This window comes from Notothenia coriiceps, unplaced genomic scaffold (genome assembly GCF_000735185.1).
Source record: "Notothenia coriiceps isolate Sejong01 unplaced genomic scaffold, NC01 NC01_scaffold00019358, whole genome shotgun sequence".
Taxonomy (NCBI): Eukaryota; Metazoa; Chordata; class Actinopteri; order Perciformes; family Nototheniidae; genus Notothenia; species Notothenia coriiceps.
Genome location: NW_011352059.1, coordinates 209,060 through 219,679, shown reverse-complemented (window position 1 = coordinate 219,679; position 10,620 = coordinate 209,060). Strand labels below are relative to the sequence as shown.

The window sequence follows — 10,620 nt, the reverse complement described above, 5'->3', positions numbered from 1 at the left end:
TTTGACAACATAATACTCGATGTTCACGATGTGGTCATTTACGACATCGCATGGAGTGCAATCCATGATGTATTGTGTAAACTCGATATATCGCCCAGCCCTACTTCCACATCAACGTAGCTCTGTGAAACTACGTCATGGCTGTATAAAGAGAATTTGCGATCCCCATGTTAACAGCTCTGAAATAATATGACATCTACTCTAGCTTGGGAAAAAACTGTCTGTTATCAGACCACAAAGAATGACCTGACTACCTCTCCCCACGGTCCCTCTCTCACTTCCTGCTGCTTAACTTCAACTTCACTTCACAGCTACCTCTGATAGCTGCTGTAGCAACTCCCACTGCAGTCAGTACAAGTGAGAGCCATGCTGAAAAACGTTACAGTGGTTTTGGGCAAATGGAATATTTCTAATTGTCTGACAGTGTTGGAAAGTAACAAAGTACATATACCCAAATACTGTACTCAAGTAAAAAACGTGACAAAAACAATTAGGCATATTGTTCTTAAATAATCCATGGTGAATTAATATTAGAAGATGAATCAACATTAACGCAGTTATGCACAACTGTGATCTTCTTTCATATTAAAAACGCCCTATTTTCATCAATCTATAAGGCGACTATGGCGTTCATATTTCATGTGATGCAAATCACTACAAAGGCTGGTTATGACCTAGAGACAACATTAACTCCCCATAACTTGCTCAACTGACTTAAGCCATTTAGATTAAAGAAACTCTTGCTGTTACAGGCATGTAATAACAGCAAGACTAGCTAACTAACCACAAACACCAGCTTTGTTCAAGGACTCCAGCCTTCTTTGTAGCTCAGAGCCGTACTGAATGCAGACAGGGAATAGATAGTTGGTGTTTCTTTTCTGGCTTTTAAAAAGTTAGTTTGGCCTTTTGGGGACGCTCGCTGGTCTTTGCATTAATGGGCGAAGACTGTCTTTAAAGTCATCTACATGACTTCCATCTGTGAATGACCATGTAGAAGTTTTCCTTTTTTAAAACAGCCAGCATAAAACTTATTAGATTCTTTGACATCAACTAGATTCTTAGAAACACTGTCCTGTTGCTATGAAGAAGTGCCTTTGAGTGTTTGTTTGAGTTTTGCATTCTGAATGAATATTTTATAATGTAGTCATTAAGAATATCTAGATCAGCCCTTAATGTCACCGATTTCAAGGTCCCAGTTAAAAGAAAAAGCCCGGAGAGGACATTGGAGTGATCATCAGAGGATAATGAGATGAAATGGGTTTTTAAACTGTTTGTTTTTCCCTTATTTCAGACGTGGCGCTCCGAGGGCTTCTTGGCCCTGTATAAGGGCTTCTTTCCCAACTGGCTCCGCCTGGGACCGTGGAACATCATTGTATCCTTTAACCATCTCATTAGTGCACCACTCTGTTTACATTTAGCCTCTATGATGCAATATCTGTAAAGCTGAGGAAATCAGAGCGGGGAATTTGATAATTCTGTTACGCATATGGTAAAGTATGGCATTAAAAGCCATGCGCCAGTGTAAGAATGCAAGCTAACTCTTTTAAGTAACTTTTTAAGCCTTGGTACCCCACTGCCCGAGGTTAGAGAGGACTCAGGGGGGTGCTTAATGGTGGGGTAGGAGAAAAATGAGTGGGGAGGGAACTCTATGAAAGTCTTTCAGCGAAGGCCAAAGAGTTACATGAGGGAAGAGAAGTCGTCATCGTGCTCCAACCAGGCCTGAAAAATGTAATGAGATTATTGACCTGTTCCAGCTGAGCAGTCTGAGGTAACAAGGAGCGGTAACAAGGCAGGCTTCCAACACATGGCAACAAAAAAAATCACTTTTCTCCTTCACTCTCTATCCAGTTCTTCCTCTCTTATGAACAGCTGAAGAAGATCGACGTGTGACCGGCGAAACGAGGCGGTCAATAAGAGACGAGGATGTGCTCACGCTCAGACACGAGCTGAGAGGACCAAAATCGGAGAAGGCTTGGATTGGGATGGATCCTTTTATGGACCTGCTGAAAGGGGTGGTGATGTAGACCCCATATGAGAGAGGCGGTTTGAGATTTTGTCTGATTCCTGTTTGGGCTACATGTCTCCTGAAGCCTGCAGCAAGTGTGGAAGACACTCGTGTTTTAGCTCATCCACACGCTACATTAAGCTTAACCGTGCATTTACATTTGAAAACGGCCACTTAAATCTTGTGTACGAAACTGCTTTAAACTATGTCTCGAATATCACAAGGGTTTTCTACACTTTAAAAGTGGTCTTCAAATTGAGTGCCTTAGTTTGCGATTCAAGCCGTCTTAAGACGCATTAAGACCAAGAATGTCGGATAGAGATGACCATCGCAGCGAGCGATCATTCCCTTGTTTGCTTAAGGACAAATGTTTGTGTGCACGAGTCAACAATCTTGACTAGGATGTGTTGGGTTTTTTTTCTTTCTACATTTTTTATTTATAGGTCGGGTGTGTGGACAGGTGGAATTATGTATTACTCCAAGAGTTTCCCTGAAGTATTTAAAGAGTTAAGAGCTAAGAATATATACCACAATGTACTGTTACATAACAGTCATATAAACACCCAGTGAGACGCACACACACATCACATGCCCATATGTGGCGAGACTAGTGGTCCCCTGATGGCAGCGAGTGCAGACAGTAAATATACCCGGGGGCGATGGGGCTTCCCTCTGAAGCCTACACCGCATTAGGTTTAGACCACTGATTAAGATTAGGGCAACCAAATTGTGACTTTTTATTACTTGAAGGCACTGAAACGAATGATGTTTTATCTCCAGGAGTATTTTCAAATACTGTATTTGCACGCTTTATACTTTTCATCCTAAAGAATGAATATGCTTCCCGCTCTCGTGTTTGTGTGAGCTGCCATCGCTGCCAAAGTGTATGCTTGATGTTGGGTGTAAAAGCTTCCTGTATATTTTAAATAAAAGAGGGGGGGAAAATCAGCCTGTCTGTGTCCTGCTTTGTTTTCACCACAGTGTGGCGCTGTGGAGCTTCCCACCACAACACGACCCAGTTGAAAAACCTAAATGCTGTTTTTTATGAGTTTAAAAAAAAAAAATCAAAGCCTCCACTTTGAGGCCAAAAATCTAGCACAGTTGTGTTGTTTCTGAGGGAATGCCTGGTTCCTTTCAAACACACATGTTCACGCAGAGTCCCACAAACAATGACTTCAATTATTCAGGAAAATCTTGAGATGTAATTGTTCTTTTATATTCCTGTTGGTAAATTCCCAGTTTTCCTTCATCAGAGCTGTTTTGAGGAGATGATGGGAGCTCGGGGGAGACAAACAGCAGTGTGTGTGTGTGTTGTTCTTTTATTTAGGGAGCATCATCATGGGACTTATTACTTGGTTGACAACTGTTATTGTATCAGTCTTATCTAAGCTACCATGAGCTGCACTGCCATGTTATTGTTGGTTTGACAAGCATGGTTGTGCTGAATAACTCGAATCTCAACAATGCCACAGAGCGTATGCAGTAAATTATAGACCTGAAGGGCACTTTCCCCAAACCGGCTGACGTCTATGTCAACTCAAGTCACAGAAACATCCCTCACTGCCCATAAGGCAGGTTGAAAGAGAGAATAATGTGTGCTGTTGGTGCCAATGTTCCATAAGTTGGCATTATAGGCCGCTGCCTGGCATCCCGTGTCTGGCACAGTCCTCTACAAGCTGGACAAGTACGGCCACAGGGGATTCCACCAGTCACAGACATGCTGCATTATGGGTATTCTTTGCTGCCTGACCCAAGGGTGCAGGAGGCCGGCTCTATTGTGTTCCAGGGATCAGAGTGACCCACTGTGTCAGAGGGATAAGGCTCCAAACACTCTGCCCCTTTCTCTTTCCCTTTTTTGTTCTTTCTCAGATGAAAACGCAGCTCGCTGAGACACACGAGTGAATAAATGGACGGATAAAAGCATGAGCGGATGGAAATGCAGACAAGGAGATAAATGTATCGGCGTCTGTTGATCCATTTGGAACAAGGAGCGTGCTGACAGAGAATAAAAATCGCAGGCCTATTGCTATTTATTTTTACTCAATATTGCATTTGAGATATGGGCTGAAATATAACAGAGTTTCTGAAAGATGCTTAGAAAATGCCTGCGTGCAATTGAGTAAAATCAATGATTTTCCCTCCTGAAAACACATTGTTTACAGGCCACAGTCTCTGCATAACATTAAAAAAAATCTGCTCAGGAAGCTGTCTGAAACATCTTTCTCCCGGAGAAAAAAGGGCAGCCTCCTGCAATTTGAAATTGTGCCTGGAGTGAATGTTGTGATAAATTGTACAGCAACGTCTGGTCTGAGAACAACAACCTGACAAAGTGAGGATGTCAAACCAGGGGAGGCAATAGATCCTGTGGAAAATGTCAAATGATGCTTTAGGAACTCTTTTGCATGAAAAACACAAGATGTCATGTTATAGTTAATCTCAGAGAAAGTCAAATATCAATGTAAGTCCCTGCATGGATAATGTAAAGTAATCAAGAAGAAGCACACATATTAAACAAACAAGGTCTAACATGTTAAATGAGCTTTAGATGTTCTGGTAGGTAGAATTATTTAAATTGTATTTAGTTCCTAATCGTTAAGCTAAGCTAACCAGGTAGCTTCTTTATATGTGTATAGCATAGTACATAAGATAGTAGTACTGTCATTCTTGTTGGAGCTATACATTAATTTGTTGTTAAATGGTTAATATATATATTTTCTAGCTGTTTTGTTTCTAATAAATGTACTATTATCTAGTGTAATTATTTAAGTTAATTAAAGTAATTCTTTATGATTTTATTTTGAAGGCGGTTTTGGGAACTCAGTTATTTGGGCACCAGGTGATTATTATATATTTGAGACAGGTGGTGGTGCATTTGGCGCACCAGACGAACATATGTTTTTTTCTAGGGAACATATGCTACAGGAGAGCCACAGGAAAGGCATCGGTAAAACCATTGTTCTGTATATGTGTAATATTGGAATACAAGAGAATAAACAAACAAACACAACGTTCTTGCCTGGACATTGACTATTCACCTGCGTTAGGATTTGCTTTCTGGTTCCCCAGAGGCAGTTTTAGTTTAAGTTACGTTTTCTATTGAACTTCTTTGTTTAGCCTTTACAATTGTCATCAGGTCCCCAACACAAAAACTGAAAATGAAAATTCCCCACCTTGTCAAAAATATTTCTGTCCCTGTTGAATCAGAATCAAAATCAGATTTGGGGTTTTTTGCTTAGGTTTGCCATACAATTAATTTGCTTTGGTGTTGAGAAACCACAGCAACACAATAGTTAAGATTCAGTTGAAATGTAATACTAATCTTGACAGAATTTTCCAGAAAGTCCATAATAAAATACTTATTATGTGCATTTCCATCCACAACTTTAATGCACATATTAGGAGTTGGTTCATTGATGGTGCCGTTACAGAAGAGTAAATTGAAGTGTGTCCTTATTAGTGTATGAACTGTTGAGTTATTGCCAAAAGAAAGTGTTGTTTTAGGTCACAGTGACCTCTGACCGCCACAATATACTCAATTTGTCCTTGAATCTAAGTAAACGTCTGTACCAAATTTGGAGTTATTCCCTTAACGCATTCCTTAGATATTGCGTTCTTGAGAACAGAGTGGACTGACGTGTTTCTGCAGCTTCTACGGAAGTTATAAACAGCCATGGTTGAAACGTTGGGCCTCATAAAGACAAAATATATTTGGGATTTTCTTTTTATTTACTTGAAAATAATCAGTTACCAGAAGAAAATAGCTCGAATGAAATTAACTTATTACATGAAAGTGAGGAAATAAATGACCAAATAAGCCTTGTTTAGAAAAATAATATAAATATGGCATTTATATTTGTCTCATGCATATCATTTACTTTACATGTAGTTTTTAAATGTTGTCTACATTCAACTAAACCAAGCAGAACAAAATCTATTTTCTAACTTTCAAAAATGTCACTTCAATAGACTTTACGAGTCAGCGCTCTCCTAACTGTAGCATCTTTAAATTGTTTCGGGCTGGCTGTTTATCATCATAAATGAGAGATTATTTTAAGAAAGGAACCTCTAGTTCTTGTTTGCTACACCTGTAAACATGCTCAAGTGCCTGAGACGATTATTCCTCTCAACATGAACTCCTGATCCAAACAAACAGAAGCCCCGCCAAATCACAGTGCAGTCGACCTACATTCACACATCACTGGAAGGGGACCGGGACCCCGGGGAGACAGGATCACAAGGATGAGCCGCTGCTGGTAATGCTGCTCATTGTTCCATTAAGACGGGAACAGGCCAACAGAGTGAATGTTAAAGGAGATAAAGGGAGGGGAGATTTGTTCTTCTTTGACTCTGTGACTCAAAGAGTCAGCTAAACTTAAGTTGTGTCATTTGAAGACGCTTTAAAGTTCCTGTGACATTTGTTTATTTTAGTGACCTTTTTGGTGCTTTTTTGGTACTAATAAGAGATAGAGTATAGTTCAACTTAAAATACGCGTTCTCTCTTGTTCCATGAAATACGCATATTCTTTGCCTGCAGGAATCTATCGCCCAATTGAACGGGGCAAGTAGAAAGACACATCGGGGTAATGAATCTAGAAACTAACTCACGTGGTGAAAAAAAAGTATAAAACACAGTTTTGTTTCTGAAGCTAATGAGGGAAATAGCTAAGGAATGAGCTATATTGCTTTATTTACATCTCTGTTGTTGAGAGTAGCCAAGCATGTTACTGGAACATTAGCAAGAAAATGGTGTTGATAAAGACAACTTTTATGAGCCAAAGTGCAAGTAAGCATTCCAGTTATTTTTGGTTTAGTTGGGCTATTTAGGATGTGGGCGAAACTATTGCAAAGATTTCCGTAGTATGTGAGCAAAGCATAGGTTAAATACTTAAAGAACAATGTTAAATTATAGGTCTATGTGTTTAATGTGAAGAATAAGCAGGGGAAATCTTAGCTTAGCTCAGTTTAGCTTAGCTAGAAGACAAGGAAACAAACAGCTAGCTTGGCTCTGTGAAAAGGTTAACACATTATACACCTACCGATTTAAAGCTCAGATTCCACCTCAACATTATTTTTCATATTTAACGGACAGACATGACAGTAGTTTCAACCCTCTTATTTAACTCTTTCTCTTCCCAAGTGTCTTCTTACGCTACAGGGATTATAGATAGAGAATATAATATGTCTCTGGTGGCTATGAGGGATAATACATTCATTGTATTTCATAGAGTTTCTGGGAAACAGCAACCTTTTCATATCGCTTTCTAAAATTGGAAGGTTTTCCGATCTTGTTGTAGAGACTGCAAGAACTGGGTTGGAGGGAAAAAAACAACTGCAGATGAACAGGGAATACTGCCATCAAAACATCTTTACGTCCTTGTCAGACGTGTTCAGTCTTATGTAATTCCAGAGGATAAACACTAGGCAGAGCTCATGAGCTAAGACATGAAACCAGAGGAGTAAACACACCATCTGCCTGTCCCTAAACTCCAGACTCGGTCTCTTTTTCCATAAACCGCTCAGTCACAGCTACCCTCATTAATATCCCAGCTTCTGATAAGGAATAAATATTCAAATATACAGCGCTATCAGTTTCCTTGGACGCCTGATTTAAAATTCCTTGCCCTGAGGCACAGAAGGCACAATCCATGCAAACACACAGGGGCCATCTGATGTGTGTTGGTGGCGTTATTGGGATTGCTCACTGACACCAGGGTTCTCCCTCTAAGGGTCCCTACACACCAATCCAAAGAACGCTTGCCGACGGACCCAACTGTTGTGTCGCCTCACGTCTCCTGAAAATCATATGCCCTCTCTCTGTAGATTTGTTCTGGCGCCGGGTCTGCTCCTGCGTCTTGGCCAACAGTCGCACTGGAACACACCGTAAAGACTTCAGCCGACGGCCAAGTTTCACGTACGAACTGCGAATGCTTGAGTGGCAATAACTCTCCTTACCAGCAGGTGGCGGTAGTGTGTATTTGTCATTCAAAAGAGGCAACAACCGGAAGACAGACTGCGTGATACACAGAGAGAAGAAGAACAGACTGCTTGATATAAACAAACAACAAATAGCGTGCGTTCCATTTTCACTCTACAGCGAGAAGCTCGTGGGGCCTTCCCAAACCTGTGTCGAGAGCTGGAGTTAAATTAAATCTCAGATTTGTCTCCTTAATCGTTTGTTTGGGTCCCTCACTTCCGTTTCGCTTCTCATGCACTGATTCGCTAAGCTGAACAGCCAATCAGAGTGATTTCTTTAGCCGACGGCCTTTTATCGACAGCCTACCGATTCAACATGTCGAATCGGCGGCGGAAGGTGTCGGTGTGTAGGGGCCTTAAAGGCCCTGACACACCAAGCCGATTTCGGCCGTCGATTGATGTCTGGCCGTCGATGAGCGTCTTGTCGCCCTACACAGATTGGTGTGTCCTGCACCCTCGTGTCTTTTCGGCCGTGCCGACACCTTCCGCTGCCGGCAAAAAAAATCACTGATTGGCTGTTCAGAATCAGTGCATGAGAAGCAAAACGGAAGTGAGGTACGCAAACAAACGATTAGGCACACACAGACGGCTATTATTTTTAATTTTCATCTCACCTGGACGCAAGAATTTATTTTACATCATGGCGATCTGGAATGAAGAAACCGAAGACCAACTCAATTGCGACGTAATTTACTGCCACACTTCCTGCATGAAGTGGACAATAGCTTCTTCAAGTATTTAATGGACAGGACCCTGGACGATGTGGCTAATTTAGATTTTTATTGTATTACTTACTATTTTTATCTTATTGTATTTTAGTCGATTGTTTACATTGTACAGTTCTACATTTGATACTAAACCACTTTTTACGGCTACTGCAAAATACAAAACTTTATTTCGTACCTTCATACTACAGCAATTAGATAACACAACATTAGAATGAGGATTAAATTAGCTATACTACAATAAAAGTCAGAAGATACAGATGTACATGATGATAGGCTACATCATTTGCCTGTCAGTGTTATGATGTTGTATATTAATATAATTTTGGATTATCATTACTGATGCGTGGAATGTGGTAGCTGCAGTACTTTAAGGTTGCCAGCCACAATGCTTAAAGGGGACCTATCATGCAAAATGCACTTTTGTACGTCTTTTATACATGAATATGTGTCCCCGGTGTTCCAGGGAACTCACCAAGTGTCAGAAAACACAACCCTCTCTCTTTTCCTCCATACCCAAATCTCTAAAAAAGGGTCTGCAACGGATCTGATACAGACTGATCCAGATTTGAACACATTTATGTCGTCACAGAAGTTGCGCTACGGCTATTGGGCCAACTCCACCAATCAGGAGGAGACAGCCACAGACATTGCCATTCGAAAGCGCTGGAGACGCTGTAGTACATATTTCAGGCCACCAGATGGTGCTGTTCTCACTAAATCCGAGCATGAAAGGCAGTATTAAATTGAGCGAAATGAGGAATGGATAAAAATCCATGATCTGTTTGGTATTTTGTAAAACAAAAAGTATAAATATGCCTTATATAGGTATGGTCCTACACTATATTATTCAAATATAGCATGATAGGTCCACTTTAAAGAACTCATTATACCCTACTGTCCTACTAGGGCNATGCGATGTCGTAAATGACCACATCGTGAACATCGAGTATTATGTTGTCATCTATGAGGGAGAAAGGAAAGCTCATTTTGGCCGCGGCGGGAAATTGATTTGACAACATAATACTCGATGTTCACGATGTGGTCATTTACGACATCGCATGGAGTGCAATCCACGATGTATCGTGTAAACTCGATATATCGCCCAGCCCTAAATGGCAGTGGTGGGATTTGAACCCACGCCTCCTGAGAGACTGGAGCCTAAATCCAGCGCCTTAGACCACTCGGCCACACTACCTTTTTTCAATGAGAAAATGCACCTAATAAAAAAATCACAGAAGAATGAGCTTGATAGCAACCAAAATTACATAAATCAAATTAGCCCTTCAGTCAGTGACAACAAGTCAAGAGTCCAAATTCTCCAACAATTNTGTTGTCGCGTTAATAAACGAAACAATTTAACAACATTGCTTGTACCTATGCTCGGGTCACTAAAAATATTGCTTAAAAAAAATAAAATTGTCCAGTGGTATAGGTACAAGCAATGTTGTTAAATTGTTTCGTTTATTAACGCGACAACATAGCGTTTCGTGAGGCGGTTGTCGTTGTTGGGTGAAAGGCAAACGCGAGCAGGCTCCCGTTTGCCCGTGAGCGCCGGGCAAAAAACAATCTTCAAATAAAAGAAAGTCACCGGACGAGTTAAAGGAGAGTGACAGGTAGCATGAGAAGAAGAGGGAGAGAAAGTTTCAGCCAGCTTGATCGATGGAGTTGTTTTCTAGTGGTGCAGTGACGCGTCCTAAAACCCTTTTATAATCTATCGATTAGATTTATGATTCGAAAATTATAAAAGTAGGGTAGACATGTGGATATTGTCCGGCTGAACAAAACGTGCATTTATCAAACAGGTTTGTTTTCCACAGACCTTATTTCCAGCTATTTTCCAAAACCCTATGGAGAAATCCCATTGCTTTTTTGTCGAGGGAACCAGCAGCTTACTTCCTGGTTTTAGGACGCGTC

At 40.8% G+C, this 10,620-nt stretch overlaps 1 long non-coding RNA gene and 1 other non-coding gene across 2 annotated transcripts; one reads left to right on the top strand and one right to left on the bottom strand.

Moving 5' to 3' along the window:
- The first annotated feature begins 1,188 nt into the window (after positions 1–1,188).
- On the top strand, positions 1,189–2,953 carry LOC104951975 (uncharacterized). Its single transcript, XR_799077.1, has 2 exons — positions 1,189–1,372; positions 1,849–2,953. It is a non-coding gene; the product is annotated as an uncharacterized lncRNA (long non-coding RNA).
- Positions 2,954–9,819: 6,866 nt separating this feature from the next.
- Positions 9,820–9,901, bottom strand: trnal-uag (transfer RNA leucine (anticodon UAG)). Its single transcript has one exon. It is a non-coding gene; the product is annotated as a tRNA-Leu (tRNA).
- Between the last annotated feature and the right edge of the window lie 719 nt (positions 9,902–10,620).